The sequence below is a fragment of the Marmota marmota genome, unplaced genomic scaffold (assembly GCF_001458135.2).
Source record: "Marmota marmota marmota unplaced genomic scaffold, marMar, whole genome shotgun sequence".
NCBI lineage: Eukaryota > Metazoa > Chordata > Mammalia > Rodentia > Sciuridae > Marmota > Marmota marmota.
Window position 1 is genome coordinate 59,326,500 of NW_025999842.1, and position 13,766 is coordinate 59,340,265.

Genomic DNA, 13,766 nt, shown 5'->3' on the forward strand with positions numbered 1-13,766 from the left:
TCGTTCCTTGGAGCAGAGTATATCAGGAAATATTGGAGTTCGGGGGGGGGTGTCTTCTCTTCCCATTTATTTATTCAATAATTTATTCATACGAGAATGGACTCACGAATATTTTTTACTTTGAGTTACAATCCGGTGTACAAATTGTTCTCATCTTTGGCCACAGGAGCTCTTTCAGTCCTTCCCTGCGTGGTCTGACATTCCCCCATCAACGCAGGGTGTGTGTGTGTGTGTGTGTGTGTGTGTTTTACATAAGACACACTTTCTCCATTTCTCTCTCTACACTAAATTTACTGCCAGAGCCTTGAGGGCGAAATCTTGGCAGGACTTTTACCACAGTGGCAGCCTTAGTGTTATCCAGTGAATGAATGGACAGGGCTGGCGTCGAGGTTCACTTGGCCTGTCCTAGGCTGGCCATGGGAAGGCTGCATACAGGTTGCTGTGACCCCCGCCTCCCGGGCCTCCGCCTCGCAGGTCGGGGCTGGCTCAGGGCTGGCCACAGCCTCTGGCAGCCACACCCACCTCCCAACAGTTTCAAGCGTCCTGGCCACGGAAACGCACTGGACTGCAAATGTCACCAGCTCAGCGGGGTTTCCCCGGGCAAGTCCAGTGCCCCGGACCGGGCCCACCTTCCTGGCCTGGGGGCTAGAGAAGAGGGGAGGGAATGCCTGAAGCGGAAAACACTCTCACAGGCTTGACCAAGCCGCCCACGGCAGCGTCTGGGGGCGCACGGGTGAGGCCACCGCGTGTCCGGGGTTCCGGGCAGTCAGCAGGGCGCTGACTGCAGTTGGGGCGGGAACCGGCGCGCGGAGAGCGCTGCCGTCCCGGGGCGGGGCCTGGTCCCCAGCTGTGGTGGCTTCCCTAAGCGGCGGGGGCTGGGCCGGAGGCGCCCAGATGCGGCCGCGGTGGCGCGGAGCTCGGGCGGCGGTGGATGATCCCAGCCTCGGCGGCGGCGGGAGTCACGAAGAGCGGAGCGGCGGGGAGGCGCGCAACAGGTTTCCCCGGCGTAGCGGCGCCCACCGCGGGACGTGCGCCCGAACAGCACGGACTTGTAGCCTCGCACGCTCGCCCCGGATCGTGGTTGGTTTTTTTCTTTGTGGGTCCCCTTCCCTCTCCCTAACTCGCCCGGAGCCGGGACGCGCCTGTCCCGCTGAGCGCAGAGCGCGGGGTACGGGCGGGACTCCAGCTGCTGGGTGCCGGATGCTGTACGGTAGGTAGGATTACGGATCTGCCAGGTCCCCACGCCGCCTCTAGGTATGTTGGGGACACACGGCATTGGGTTTCTCCTGTAGAGAGGAATGCCTTTTAAATCTTCATTGTTATTATTTTTTAATTATAGAGGACAAGGGATTGAGGATTTAGTGCTTCGTAGGAATTATTTCAAACCTATCTGTTGAGAGGCAGCATTTACTAAGCATCTAACTAAGACCACTTTTAAGTTGAAAGGTTGAAGTGTTATTGTTTTAATTAAGGGGGACTGCATTTCAGTTCGATCACATCTTCACTTCCTATAGGGTACTCTTTCTCAAAAACACCAGAGTGAATACTCCTTGACTTGAACTTGATGGTATGGCTCAGGAACCAGGAAACATGGAGACATTGATATGGCCTTGAAACAGTTTCCACAGAAAGCCTTTTTTTCGTTAATAGAGAGAAGTAGTGGCAGCGCCTAGAACCACATTGTACCGGGAGGGAATTCTCTCCTTTTCTACTCTCCACTGACAGCAGAGATGTGCATGACTTCCTGTGGTTCTCACGCACTTGTTTAAGCCATTTCTCAGCAAAGGGAGGAGTTGTTATTTGTACATGAGTATCCAAAAATGACTCACAGGACCGCTTTCTTAATTGTGAGACCTTGTTAATGAACTTTTGAAAAGTTTGTGCTCCGTGCTTCATCTCCTTCCCCCACAACCATATTTAAAATAAAACTACAGATGTGAAATACCTGTGCTGCCAAACTAGGGCAGGCCGGGTAAAAAGTGACTATTCAAGTTTTCATCTTCTCAAAGCGCCTAATGGGACAACATACCAGCTACAGTCACTAAGCTGATCTAAGATAACTCTTAAAATCATGTGCTTTGCCACAGAAGCCCAAGAGAAAATTAATTTCATCATTTAGTAACCGTTTTACTATTACTTTCACAGTATGGTAAAAATAAGTCATTTTATGAAGTGATTGTAAGTCCTCTGAAATCAAATATTTCAGACAGTTTGTCTTTACTAAATGGGTGCTAGAATCACATGAAAATTGTTGAAGAAGGTGGATATCAGAGTTGAGAAATTAAAATGTTAAAGCAGACAAGTTCCACTGTAGCTTTTAGAAAAGGACCCTACAGGATGTCAACACACAGTAGGGAGAGGGAACTGGCAACTCCCTGGGAGCTGACTTGAGCTGAGTTCCACCTAAGACAACAGTTCCCAGGCACCCTCTGTGCCAGCTTCTTTACCTAGCTCTGGTTGTGCAACCAGCACAGGGCCTAAAGATTCAGGGAAGGCCAGCAAGTTATATTGGAAAATTCAATATAGCAAGATGGGTGCTATCATAAGTCTACAACCAGAGTGGAGTTTCTATCCCAGTCTTACTGATGTTTCTGCAGTTCTGGGATTTGGAATGCATTAGGTCATTGCTGAATGAACAGGGAAGGTTTTAGTTGAGTCATCAGCTTATCTTTGTAGGCAGCCTATTCTTCCTTCAACAAGTGGTTTAAAAATACACTTGAGAGGTATGATTTTAAGGAATTTGAGTTAACCATATTTCATATGACCTAATGACCATATAAAAATAAACCATCTATTATCACCCCTGAATAATTGCAGGCACTTTCAGTTATGTGCCTTTTAACAAATGGAGTGGCTAATTAATAGCTTATAACTTTATAACACTATATTGAAGCAACTTTATGCTCATTATTCTTGTACAGAAGTCTGTCCTGTTCTGAGGTTTGGCTTTCCATGACTTCAGTTCCCTGGGGTCAACTGAGCTCCAAAATATTAAATAAAAACTTCACAAATAATAAAACATTTTGAGAGACAAAGAGAGAGGAAGAGAGGCCATATTCACATAAATTTTATTACAATACATTATTATAATTGTTCTACCTTAATATTATTATTAATCTCTTCCTGTGCCTAATGTATAAATTAAACTTTATCATAAGTGTGTGTATAAAAATACAGTATATATGGGATGAATATTATCCAGTTTTAGACATCCACTGGGAGTCCTTAGACCATATTTTCCAGGGATAAATGGAACTACTATATGTTAAATTTTCCCATTTCTCTGAGATAGTCAACCAGAAGAGGAACCAATGCTAAATTTTTACTTAAATTTTCACATTTCATTTCTCCTTTGAGACTCTCGAAGTTACATTTTCTATGAGGAAAAAAAAAGGTTAAGAGTTTTATTTATCACCATGCTCCCTGATCTTGACAAAGGCCTGAGTCATGACAGGTATAAGAAGTATTTATTGATTTGAATAATGAACCTTACATGAGAGGAGGAGCTGTTTGGCAGATGGAGAGGTAGGAGACCCCAAAGAAAGAAGAACACATACAGCAGAGTGCAACAGCATTGTGTGGTCAGGAAACTCCAGCCTGTGGTGTGGGCACTGGGGGAGGGCTGGAGAGACAGGCAGGGCCAGATCACCAAGGTCCATGTGCCAGGTAAGAGCTGTGGTTTTATTCTAGATACCTTTGAACAAACGGATGGTGTTGTCAGACACATGTTTAAAAAGCAAAACAATTTAGGGAAATAAGGCATAGAGTAGAATAGCTGAAAGTGACCTTGACCTTACATTATTGTAATATCCGAGGTGAGAAATTAAAGAAGGCTTTAATGAGGCAGTGACAGTGAGCAATGGAAAAGGGGGAAGGAGCTGAGAGATGTGCAATGGGTAGAACCCAGTTGCAGCTTTAAAGTGTACAGTGAGAAAGGGGGAGGAGTTAAGATGATACCTGCATTTCTAGTTAATGACAGGATAGGATCATCCTACTAAGTGGAAGAAAAGGTTTGGGCTGGTGGATGATGAGTAGCTTGCACAGTACTTGACATATAATCAGTGCTCTCCTTAAACAGTTTTGGATGGTTAATAATAGCTAAATACCTGCGCCACATACTGTCCTAAGTTCATTACATGGATTAAGTCCTTTACTCCTTACAGGAACCTGTGAGAGAAGAAGCTACCTTGACGGGTGGAAAAAGTGCAATGTTAATAGTTGACAGAGCCAGGAATTGATCCCAAGCACCAAAGCATGCATTCTAAACCACTCTGCTCTAATATGCTTCTCAGTGAACAAATGAGGCTTTGGACTATGTGAACCCAAGTTGGAGTCATTCTCCTCATCCCAGCAATTCTTCCCCTGCCAGGAATACCCCCAATACACAAGATAGGCCTTCAGAGGCCCTCTTGTGCCATAAGGCACCCCTTCATCACCATTATTCCAAAAAATACACAATTGATCTAGGAATAAATGTGGAGAGATCAGAAATTTCTCCTGGAATTTAAACATTTTAATGGAGACTCACAGGACCTGAAGTTTCCCAGAACTTCAACCATTGTTTCCACAGGGCTGTCTTGGTTACCATTCTTTCCCAGCATTGTATATTCAGCTCTTGATGTTTCTTTTTTCTTTTGGGGTACTGTCTATTGAACCTAGGGTCTTGTGCATGCCAGGTAAGCTGTCGACCACTAAGCTATACCCCAGATCTTTTTATTTTATTTTGAGCTAGCCTTTCACCAAGTTGCGGAGGCTGGCCTCAAACTTGCATCATCCTGTCTCAGCTCCTGAGTGGTTGGGATTAGAATGTATGTGTGTCCACTTTAGTTGGCAGCTTTTTGTGTTTCTTAGGTGTATTTTGTTGCTAAGCTCTTCCACAGGGAGGCAGGAAGCCTGGCTTGACAGGAGGTTATTAATCTATGGATTGGGCTATTGGTGGAAGAGTCACCTGGCAAAAGTAGGTAGGGACGCACCAACTTCAAATCATATGTCCCTGCCTTATGATCTGTCATCTGTGGCCTATTTTGTTCTGGTTTTACCCTGAAACAGGTGCCTTACCTGCCTCTCCTGCCTCTGCTGTGTCCTTGCCCTCTAGGTTTTAGCTTGGAAGAATGATTCCAGTTTCTTGGATTCAGATCTTGATTTCTATTTGAGGTATCTAAGTAGATGCTTTGGTCCCCCAAAAGGCATTTGGAACAACAACCCTATCCCTCCCACTACCCATCAAAATATCTAGCCCAAATTCATCACTATTCTGTTTGATGATTCAAGCTACCCTGATTTGGGTTGACACCCTGATTTTTGTTCAGAAAGCAGGATCTGATTATCTTTTCCTCAAAGACTGTCAGTTTGGACCAATTAAGAATTATAAACAATGGCCGGGCATGGTAGCACATGCATGTAATCCCATAGGTTTAGGAGACTGAGGCAGGAGGATTATGAATTCAAAGCCAGGCTCAGCAATTTAGCAAGGTCCTAAGCAATTTCGTAAGACTCTGTCTCAAAATAAAACACAAAAAGGTCTGGGGATGTGGTTAAGCGCCCCAAGGTTCAATCCCTGGTACGGAAAAAAAAAAAAAAAAGGAGTTATAAACACTGAATTAATGTTGTACCCAAACTGAATCAGCAAAGTTGCTGGAAATTTTAAGCTCTAAAATGTTCAGATATCTAAAACTTAAAGTTTTAAAAGTTTTCTTCTCATATGAATTACGTGTTTAATTTGACGTTTCTTCAGATTTACCAGGAGATCAAGATGTTGTTAATTGCCCACTGTATGAGAGCCACAGAAAGCTTTCTGGGGTGATCCACATACCTGTCCTCGGTTTTAATTCTGTATGTCCAGCTATAATCCATTCAGTGCTTGGATAATAAGAAAGGGAAAGGTTTCGGCCAATATTTCATGTAGGTTTGTCCTGCTTCTTCACTTCTTTGGTTTTTCTGAGAGATGGGAATTGCTGGAATTGAGCACTCTGGTAGATCTGAGTCCCCTCCCAGTGCTAACCATTCTATGATTTTCCCTGGCAGTGAAGCCCTCTGTCAGCTGAGCCCTTGTGGGCCACTCCTTCTGAACTTATGAATACCGTCCATTGGCTGTGTGTCTCACTCAGGTTCCTTGTAAAGCTTCATAATTTCCTAATTTTTAGTGTAAATCAAAGTTTTAGAATGGATAATTCTCAATTACCTTTGAGATAATTAAATTTTTTTAACTGAAAGTTGTTTCTTGATCTTTTTAGTGAATACTAAGATAATTCAGGTGCCAAGTCTCCTAGAGTAGTAATTCCATAGCATATACCCAATTGTTCTACTTGTTTCCCTATCCAAAGATATGGAGCAATGTTCCTTGCGTAACTTATTGGGTAATGATATACAATTTCAGCTTTTCTGAATAGTGGAAATTACTCTTCATATGGAAACTGAGAATTTCCATGTGAAACAAATATTGTTCTGTCTGTTTCTCCATTTTAGGCTTACAGTCATGCACATCTCTTCTCCTGATTTTAGTTATAATTTTCTACTATGTACCTTGTCATATTGATTGGTGACACAAATCTATTGATTTGGGGTACAGTAAGATATAGTGTGTAAACTGAATTTCATAATATTTCTGTATTTCCCCCCTCCCCCTCCCCTATTCCCTGATCACTGTATGGTAAACCAACATAATATGTTTAGGTGACAATATTATGCAGGTCTATATTATTTACAAACTTTTCCCATATGTATTCTCTTTTAATTCTCATAACAGCCTGAAAAACAGTATTACTATTGTTGTTGTTGTGTCTGTATTAATGTTTAATAGAGGAAGGAAGCTCCAGAGAAATTGAGTGACCACCTCATACCCTAGATGTTGTGTGCAAAGGTCAGCTACATTATTCTGTCAGTTCTTGATGGAAAGAGGCAAGTTCACTGTTGCAGGACAAGTTCCCAGGAAGCAGACACCATGAGACTTTTGCATAGGAAGTTTTTATTGGGAAATGATCTGGGGATGACACAGGGTAGAGAGGGGAAATGGCAGGATTGCTTAGAGGGAGAAATGGAATTTCAGTGTGTGCACAACTCTAAGCTTTGGGGCTGGGATGGCCTTCAGAATTGTTTCGCCACCATGAAGCAAGTGTGCTAGACTGCAAAGCTGTATATCATATTATGGGACTGAATGTTGCAGGCAGTGGGCAATTGTAAAACAATAGTGGGTATTTGTATATCTAAACATAATAAAAGAACTGTAAAAAAGCAGGATAAAAGATTTTAAAACGCTACACTCTTACAGGGCATTTGCTGTGAATGGAGCTTGTAGGACTAGAAGTTGCTCCAAGTGAGCAAATATGTAGGCCTAGGATGTGACTGGATCTACCAGAGACTTTACAAACACAGTTTTTTCGCTAGCAAGAAGAAGAAGAAGCCATAGCACTCAGGCTATGTTAATTAATTAATTAATTAATTTTTTGTACCAGGGTTTGAACTCAGGGCACTCGACCACTGAGCCACATCCCAGCCCTATTTTTGTATTTTATTTAGAGACAAGGTCTCGCTGAGTTGTTTAGTGCTTCACTTTTGCTGAGGCTGGCACTGAACTCACAATCCTCCTGTCTCAGCCTTCTGAGGTGCTGGGATTACAGGCATGTGCCACCACACCCAGACGTTAAATTTATTTTTAGAATATTTTTCTTCCTTCAACAATAAATTGAACTTATCTTATTGTAGCTTTTTTTAATATAAACTTTTACATCTTTAAACACCTTTTGACTCTTGTAATAACAGCTTAAAACACATGTACATGGTACAGCTGTATACATTTGTTTCTTTATGGCCTCATTCTATAAGCTTCATTTCTGTTTTTCAATTTAATTTTATTGTGTTTATTTATTTTTATTTTTTGGCTGTTTAATTTTTGTTTGTTTGTTTGTTTAAAACCAGGATGCAAACACACATTGGTCTAGGCCTGGACAGGGTTGGGATCACCACTGTTACTGCCTTCCACCTCCACATCTTATACCACTGGAAGGTCTTCAGGGGCAATGACAGGCTTGGAACTGTCACCTGCTGTGGTCACAAGGCCTTCTTCTGAAGCACCTGCTGAAGGATCTTCCCAAGGCTGTTCTTGAGATGTTGTTACTTTTATCAGAAATATATTGGTGGTGAGTTGCTTGGTTGGTTTGTTGTTTTAATCATAGATTTGCTCAAAAGCAGATAATGTACCATGAACATTCCTCTCTATTAATGAAAGCCTTTTGGTGTTGGAGTCCATGTTTTTAGACTTTTTTAAGGGACCTGTTGAGATCTACAGAAGCTTCTACATACCATTCACTGTGAATGTTCTTGGTGATTCTTCTTTTCTTCTGCATTTTCCTTTTCTCTTGCTTCTACTTCAGCTGTAGGCTCACCAGGCTGTAGTAATTTCTCAGCTCCGTTGTAATCTTATGGGACCATGCTCATACAGCTGCCTGTCTGTGAGCAAAATGTTGTTAGATAGTGCATAACTACATTAGGCTACAATTCCCCCCCCCCCAACCCCTTTTTTCCTAAACCCTTGATCGGTCCCAAACCTGTCCAGTGAATCTTAGTGTGTAACCTATAAATTATAAACGTCAGAATTACGTAGAATATCTCAAAACAAAAACTAAAATACCAAACAAAAAGAGAAAGAAAAATCCAGAAAACAAAAGTCCAGGGCCACATTCTAGATCCACTGGAACAACCTATGGGTGAAGCCCGTGAATTCACATTTTCAGCAGGTTTTCCCCAGATGATTCTGACACATGCTCTAATTTGAGAACTATTGCTCTAAAACCTTATGCCTTTGATGACAACCAGGCATGTTGGGATTTTTCAAATTGCCTAGAAGCCCTCAACAGAGGAGCAGGCTTGAGCCTGCTGAGTCCCAGCAGGCTTGATATAGTGAGAGTCGTCCCTTGCTTTCCATTTAAATTTCTGAAGTGAACAAGAAAGAGTCTAGTCCAAATTTTTTGGCTAGCAAGAAGAAGAAGAAGCCATAGCAACAGGATGAGGAGGAGAACGAGGAGGGGGAGGAGAAAAAGGAGGGGGAGGAATAGGAAGAAGAAGAAGAAGAGGAAGAAGGAGGAGGAGGAGGAAGGGGGAAGAGGAAGGGAGGGGAGGGGAGGGGGAGGTGTGCCCCTGGCTTGACCTTTCACTATATCGGGCAGCAGGACAAGACTTGCCCAATGGCTGCAGACAAAGGAGGGGAATCCATGAATTTACAGGAATTAGTAAACTTTCTAGAGTATTGGGAGGTTCTGGGAACTCTTAAGCCAGATGAAGTTTTGAGGTATTATCATAAAACTTCAATGACCATCTAATAGGATCAGCGAATCTTTTGGAAGGAAGGTTAAACATTCATAAATGCAGGCAAATATATTGTCTAAGTCACTGAAATAGGCAATAATTTTTTTTAAAGGGGAAAGCACTTTAGCCTGTCAATTTTGTGTCAGATCATTGCAGGAAATACTAGTCACTCAAAGAATAATCTGATAAACTGCTAGGACACTTTGGTGTGTCTTATTCCCTCCTGCAGCACCAAATTGCTGTCGTTTCTATGCCCTCCATGCTTCATGCCTCTGTTCAGATTGTCTGTATCTGGGTCCCCTTCCCCTTCTCCCTACCCAGATAATGCCTGTTAAAACACTTTGAATGAGCTCAGACACCATCTTCTCTAGGAAGCTTTCCTCCCCATCAAGGCGATTGAGTTTGACATCTTCCACTGAGCTGTCAAAGTGCTCCCATAGATCTCTCTATTATTGCATTTATTATCATTATTCTCCCTTCCAGCCTGTGAGGACAAGGAATGCCTTTCTCATCTCTGTGTACAAAAAAAAGCTAGCCTCATAAAAAAATTAAATTAAAATAAGCATTCAGTGAGCATATTTATTCATCAAGTATCTATTGAGGATTTCCTAGATACTGGATGCTTAGGAGGGCATTGCAAACACAACAGGTACAGCCCCTGCCCCTGGGGAGCTTATGGGTGAGCATTAAAGAAAAAAAAGAACAATTAAGAAGACACTATGCTATTGTAGAGCTGGGAACCCAGCCTAGCCTAAGGTTGAAGAAAATGTCTCATTCTCATGAAACATAACTTATATCAAAATAGAAGCTAGGAGGCTGACTTTTGTGACAAGACAGGGAATCTCTCTTTTTTTTGGGGGGGGGGGTACTGGGGCACTCAACCACTGAGCCACATCCCCAGTCCCTATTTTGTATTTTATTTAGAGACAGTCTCACTAAGTTGCTTAGTGCCTCGCTGTTGTTGAGGTTGGCTTTGAACTTGAGATCCTCCAGGTTAAGCCTCCCTAGTTGCTGGGATTACAGGCCTGTGTCTCTCCAACCAGCATCAGGGGACCTCTTTTTAACAAAGGAAGATCTTTGGGTCTATCTAGTTCGAAAACATTGATTAATCTTTCACGTGTGTGTGTCCAGTATGTGAGCACACATGTTGGCAAGGAGACAAGAAGAAAAGGACTCTTCCATTTATTGAGTAAAACAGACAGTAAGAAACAAGGAGTTTTTGTGTGTCTTGCTCAATGTGTCATTATTAGGAGTGAGTTTGTTCATCAATATGTAGTTTGTTCATCAATATGTAATATGCAGTGCAGGAAAATAAACTGACAGCTCTGAACATATAAACTTTCATTACAGATTTTAGAAAATTAATTTTAAGGATCTGATTGTTTGGCTTAGGAAGGTGCTTGACAGATCAGCCTTTGGGTTTTTTTGGAGGACCATGGGGAAGCACATCTACTCAGAGGAGGGTGTCTGTTCTGACTTCTCATCTTTTCACTTCACCTTCAATGCTTCATGAGAGAGGCAGCAACACTGGTGTAGCAATTCATAGTCTCCACCCAGTTTAGCAGCTCACGCTGGCTCCTTTTTCTCCTTTGGTGACCACATCTTGCTCTGTTATTATTATTATTCCTTCTTATTTCTCACAGTAAGTTGTAAGCTTAATTGGGTATAGGAACAACTACTTTTTGGTTGAACCCAGGGGCACTTGAACACTGAGCTACATCTCCACCCCTTTTTATTTTTCATTTTCAGACAGAATCTCACTCAGTTGCTGAGGCTGACCTTGAACTTGTGATCCTCCTGCCTCAGCCTCCCAAGCCACTGGGATTCAGGCATGTACACTGCATCCAGCAGGATTTAACTTTTTGATTAAAAATTATTAATAAAGTTATTTTTGATTGGCACATCATATTTTATTCATTTGTGGGACATAGTGTGACTTTGATAGGTGTATACAACGTGGAATGAGTAAATCAAGCTAATTAACAGATCCATCACCTTGTTTGCCTATCATTTTTTATAGTGAAACATTTTAAATTTGCTCTCTTATTTTGAATACACAATACATTATTGATTAAAGTCATACAAGATCTCAAAACCTCTTCCTTCTGTCTATCTGGAACTTTGTACCTTTTGAGCAACAATTCCATCATTCTTCCCCCTCCCTGGGCTCCATTAACCATCACTCTGTGCTCTATTTCTGAGTTCAATTGTATTAGGTTTCAAATAAGTGAGATCATGTGGTATTTTTCTTTCTGTGCCTGACATATTTCACTTAGCACAATGTTCTCCAGGTTCATCCATTCTGTCACAAATGATAGGAGGTTTCCCCCTCTTAGAGACTGAATAGTGTATTGTGATGAACCTATATTTTCCTTATCCTTGATTTTTTTTAACCTTTGAATTTTTGTAGTATTTTTATTGCAATGCACTTTCATTTATTATATTCAATAAATGAATAATCCTAAAGTTAGTATCTAAATGAACAGGCAGCCCTTGGGTTGAAAAAGAAACCAGATTGACATGGTAATACATGCCTATAATCTCAACAACTCGAGAGCTGAGAGGCAGGAGGATCACAAGTTTGAAGTCAGCCTGGGCAACTTAGCTAGACCCTATCTCAAAATAAAAGTAGAAAGATAGAAAGGGTTAGGGGTGTAACTCGGTGGTAGAGAGCTTCTGGGTTCAAATCCCCAGTACTAAACAAACAAACAAAAACATTTCTTGTTTAACCTGAAATCACAAACTGAATATGCCAACTGCTATCATGTGCATATTTAACTTCTGATTTTCTACCTTGAAAACCTCCCGGTTGACTAATCCTAGGTAAGCACAGGTGAAGTCACCACAAAGCCACACTTTGCTGGCATAGGAGAGGGGTGTGTAATACTCTGCTGTGTCCCATGTAAGTCAATTTGAACTCCAGCATCTCGACAACATAGACACCAAAAAGATGTAACTAAAAAACAGAAGGCAAGAGGATGTGTAAGTCAGCCTCGAAGGATGCGTTAAGTGAATAGATGCCTTTCCATGCTGTCCTACGGCCTATCTGTCAAGGATTCACAAGTCTTTCGCCCATCCTTTATGTATTCCTTCAATTTAGTTCAAGTATTATTTAGTTTATGTTCTTATTTCTTATGTCTTGGTTTTATTGTAAATTCTGTATAAAAGCAGCATTTGAAAGATCAGGAAATAATTCTAGACATTTGTTCTTAAACTTTCTATTGTGTGTAGGTTGCTAAAGTCTAGGGTAATTGGTTTAGCCATTGCGAATCCAGTCGAAATCTTGAATTTGAATTTTTTGTTAAAGGCTGTGGTGGCAAAATGGAATCTTTTCTCTTTGAAAATGCATGGCACTTTAGAGGATGGAGCGTGTTCATCAAGGACTCAGATTATAGTAGTGTCAACTCACCTGAAAAGATTAACTGTTGGCAGAGGAAAGTCCTGCTTAGTCAGCATATTTTTCTTATTTAGTTGGAAGATTTCTCAAGTTATTAATTATGCTGAAACTTTGGGTGCTATACGTTTCTCCTTTTTGTTGACATCTAAGTTTAAATACACCCACCACTGTTAGCAGCAGCATAAACACAATAAATATATTCGTTTTTATTATTTCAATTTAGTCCCAACAACTAAAGCATAGATAAATTGTGTATTCTGGTCATTCTGGTCATATTTTGTCATTTTTTGCTAAGTTAGTAAGTCTAAACTAGGATCTTATTTTTAATTCATATTTCTTTGTTAAATAGCTGATAATATTTCACATTTTTGAGACTATTTTGTCTCTTAAAGATTGTCTTTCTGCATATTTGCCCCATTTTTATTATTATATAATTTTCTTATTAGTTGGGATTATCTCTTTATGCAATAGTGATTATTTTCATTATGTCTATTTTGGTAAAAACATTTTTTTCTCAACCTCTGCTTTAATTTTTAATGTTATGTATTCTTTTTTTTTTTTTTTGGTTGTTCAGAAATTTCAATTTTTGAGTGTATGTGTATTAGGAATTGAGCTCAGGGGCCCTTTACCACTGAGCTACATCCCAGGCCCTATTTATTTTGAGAGTGTCTCACTTAATTGCTGTGATTGGCCTCTAATTTGTGATCCTCCTGCCTCAGCTTCCTGAGTCACTGGGATTACAGTTGTGTGCCACCATGCCCACACAGAAATTTCAAATTTTATGCATAGAATTTGGTTGGTTTTCTCTTTGATATATCTTCCACAGCCTCAAATTTCATAGAAAGTTATTATTATCCTTAAATATTGGTAAATTTGCCTTTATTTTCTATTAATATTTTGTTATTGATTTTGCATTTTTAATTCTTTGATAACTCTGAGGCTTATTAGGGGTTTATGGTAAGGATTAGAGAGAATGGAGTTTTGTCTAACTAAATAAGCCAGCTTGGTTGCATATTCATTGATATATATATATATATATATATATATATATATATATATATATATATAT

The 13,766-nt window shown here is 40.8% G+C and overlaps 1 protein-coding gene across 4 annotated transcripts in view; it reads left to right on the forward strand.

Annotated features, from left to right (window-relative positions):
• Window positions 1-13,766, forward strand: part of Stx11 (syntaxin 11) — a 45,257-nt gene that overhangs the window by 6,898 nt on the left and 24,593 nt on the right. The window contains exon 1 of one of the 4 annotated variants that reach the window (XM_048799431.1): window positions 541-733. The exons of 2 other annotated variants lie outside the window; for them this stretch is intronic. The gene's annotated coding sequence lies outside the window, so the exon portion shown is untranslated. Of the gene's footprint in view, window positions 1-540; window positions 734-795; window positions 1,081-13,766 lie in introns of those variants that run through there. One more of the 4 variants, XM_015502022.2, reaches the window with a different exon arrangement.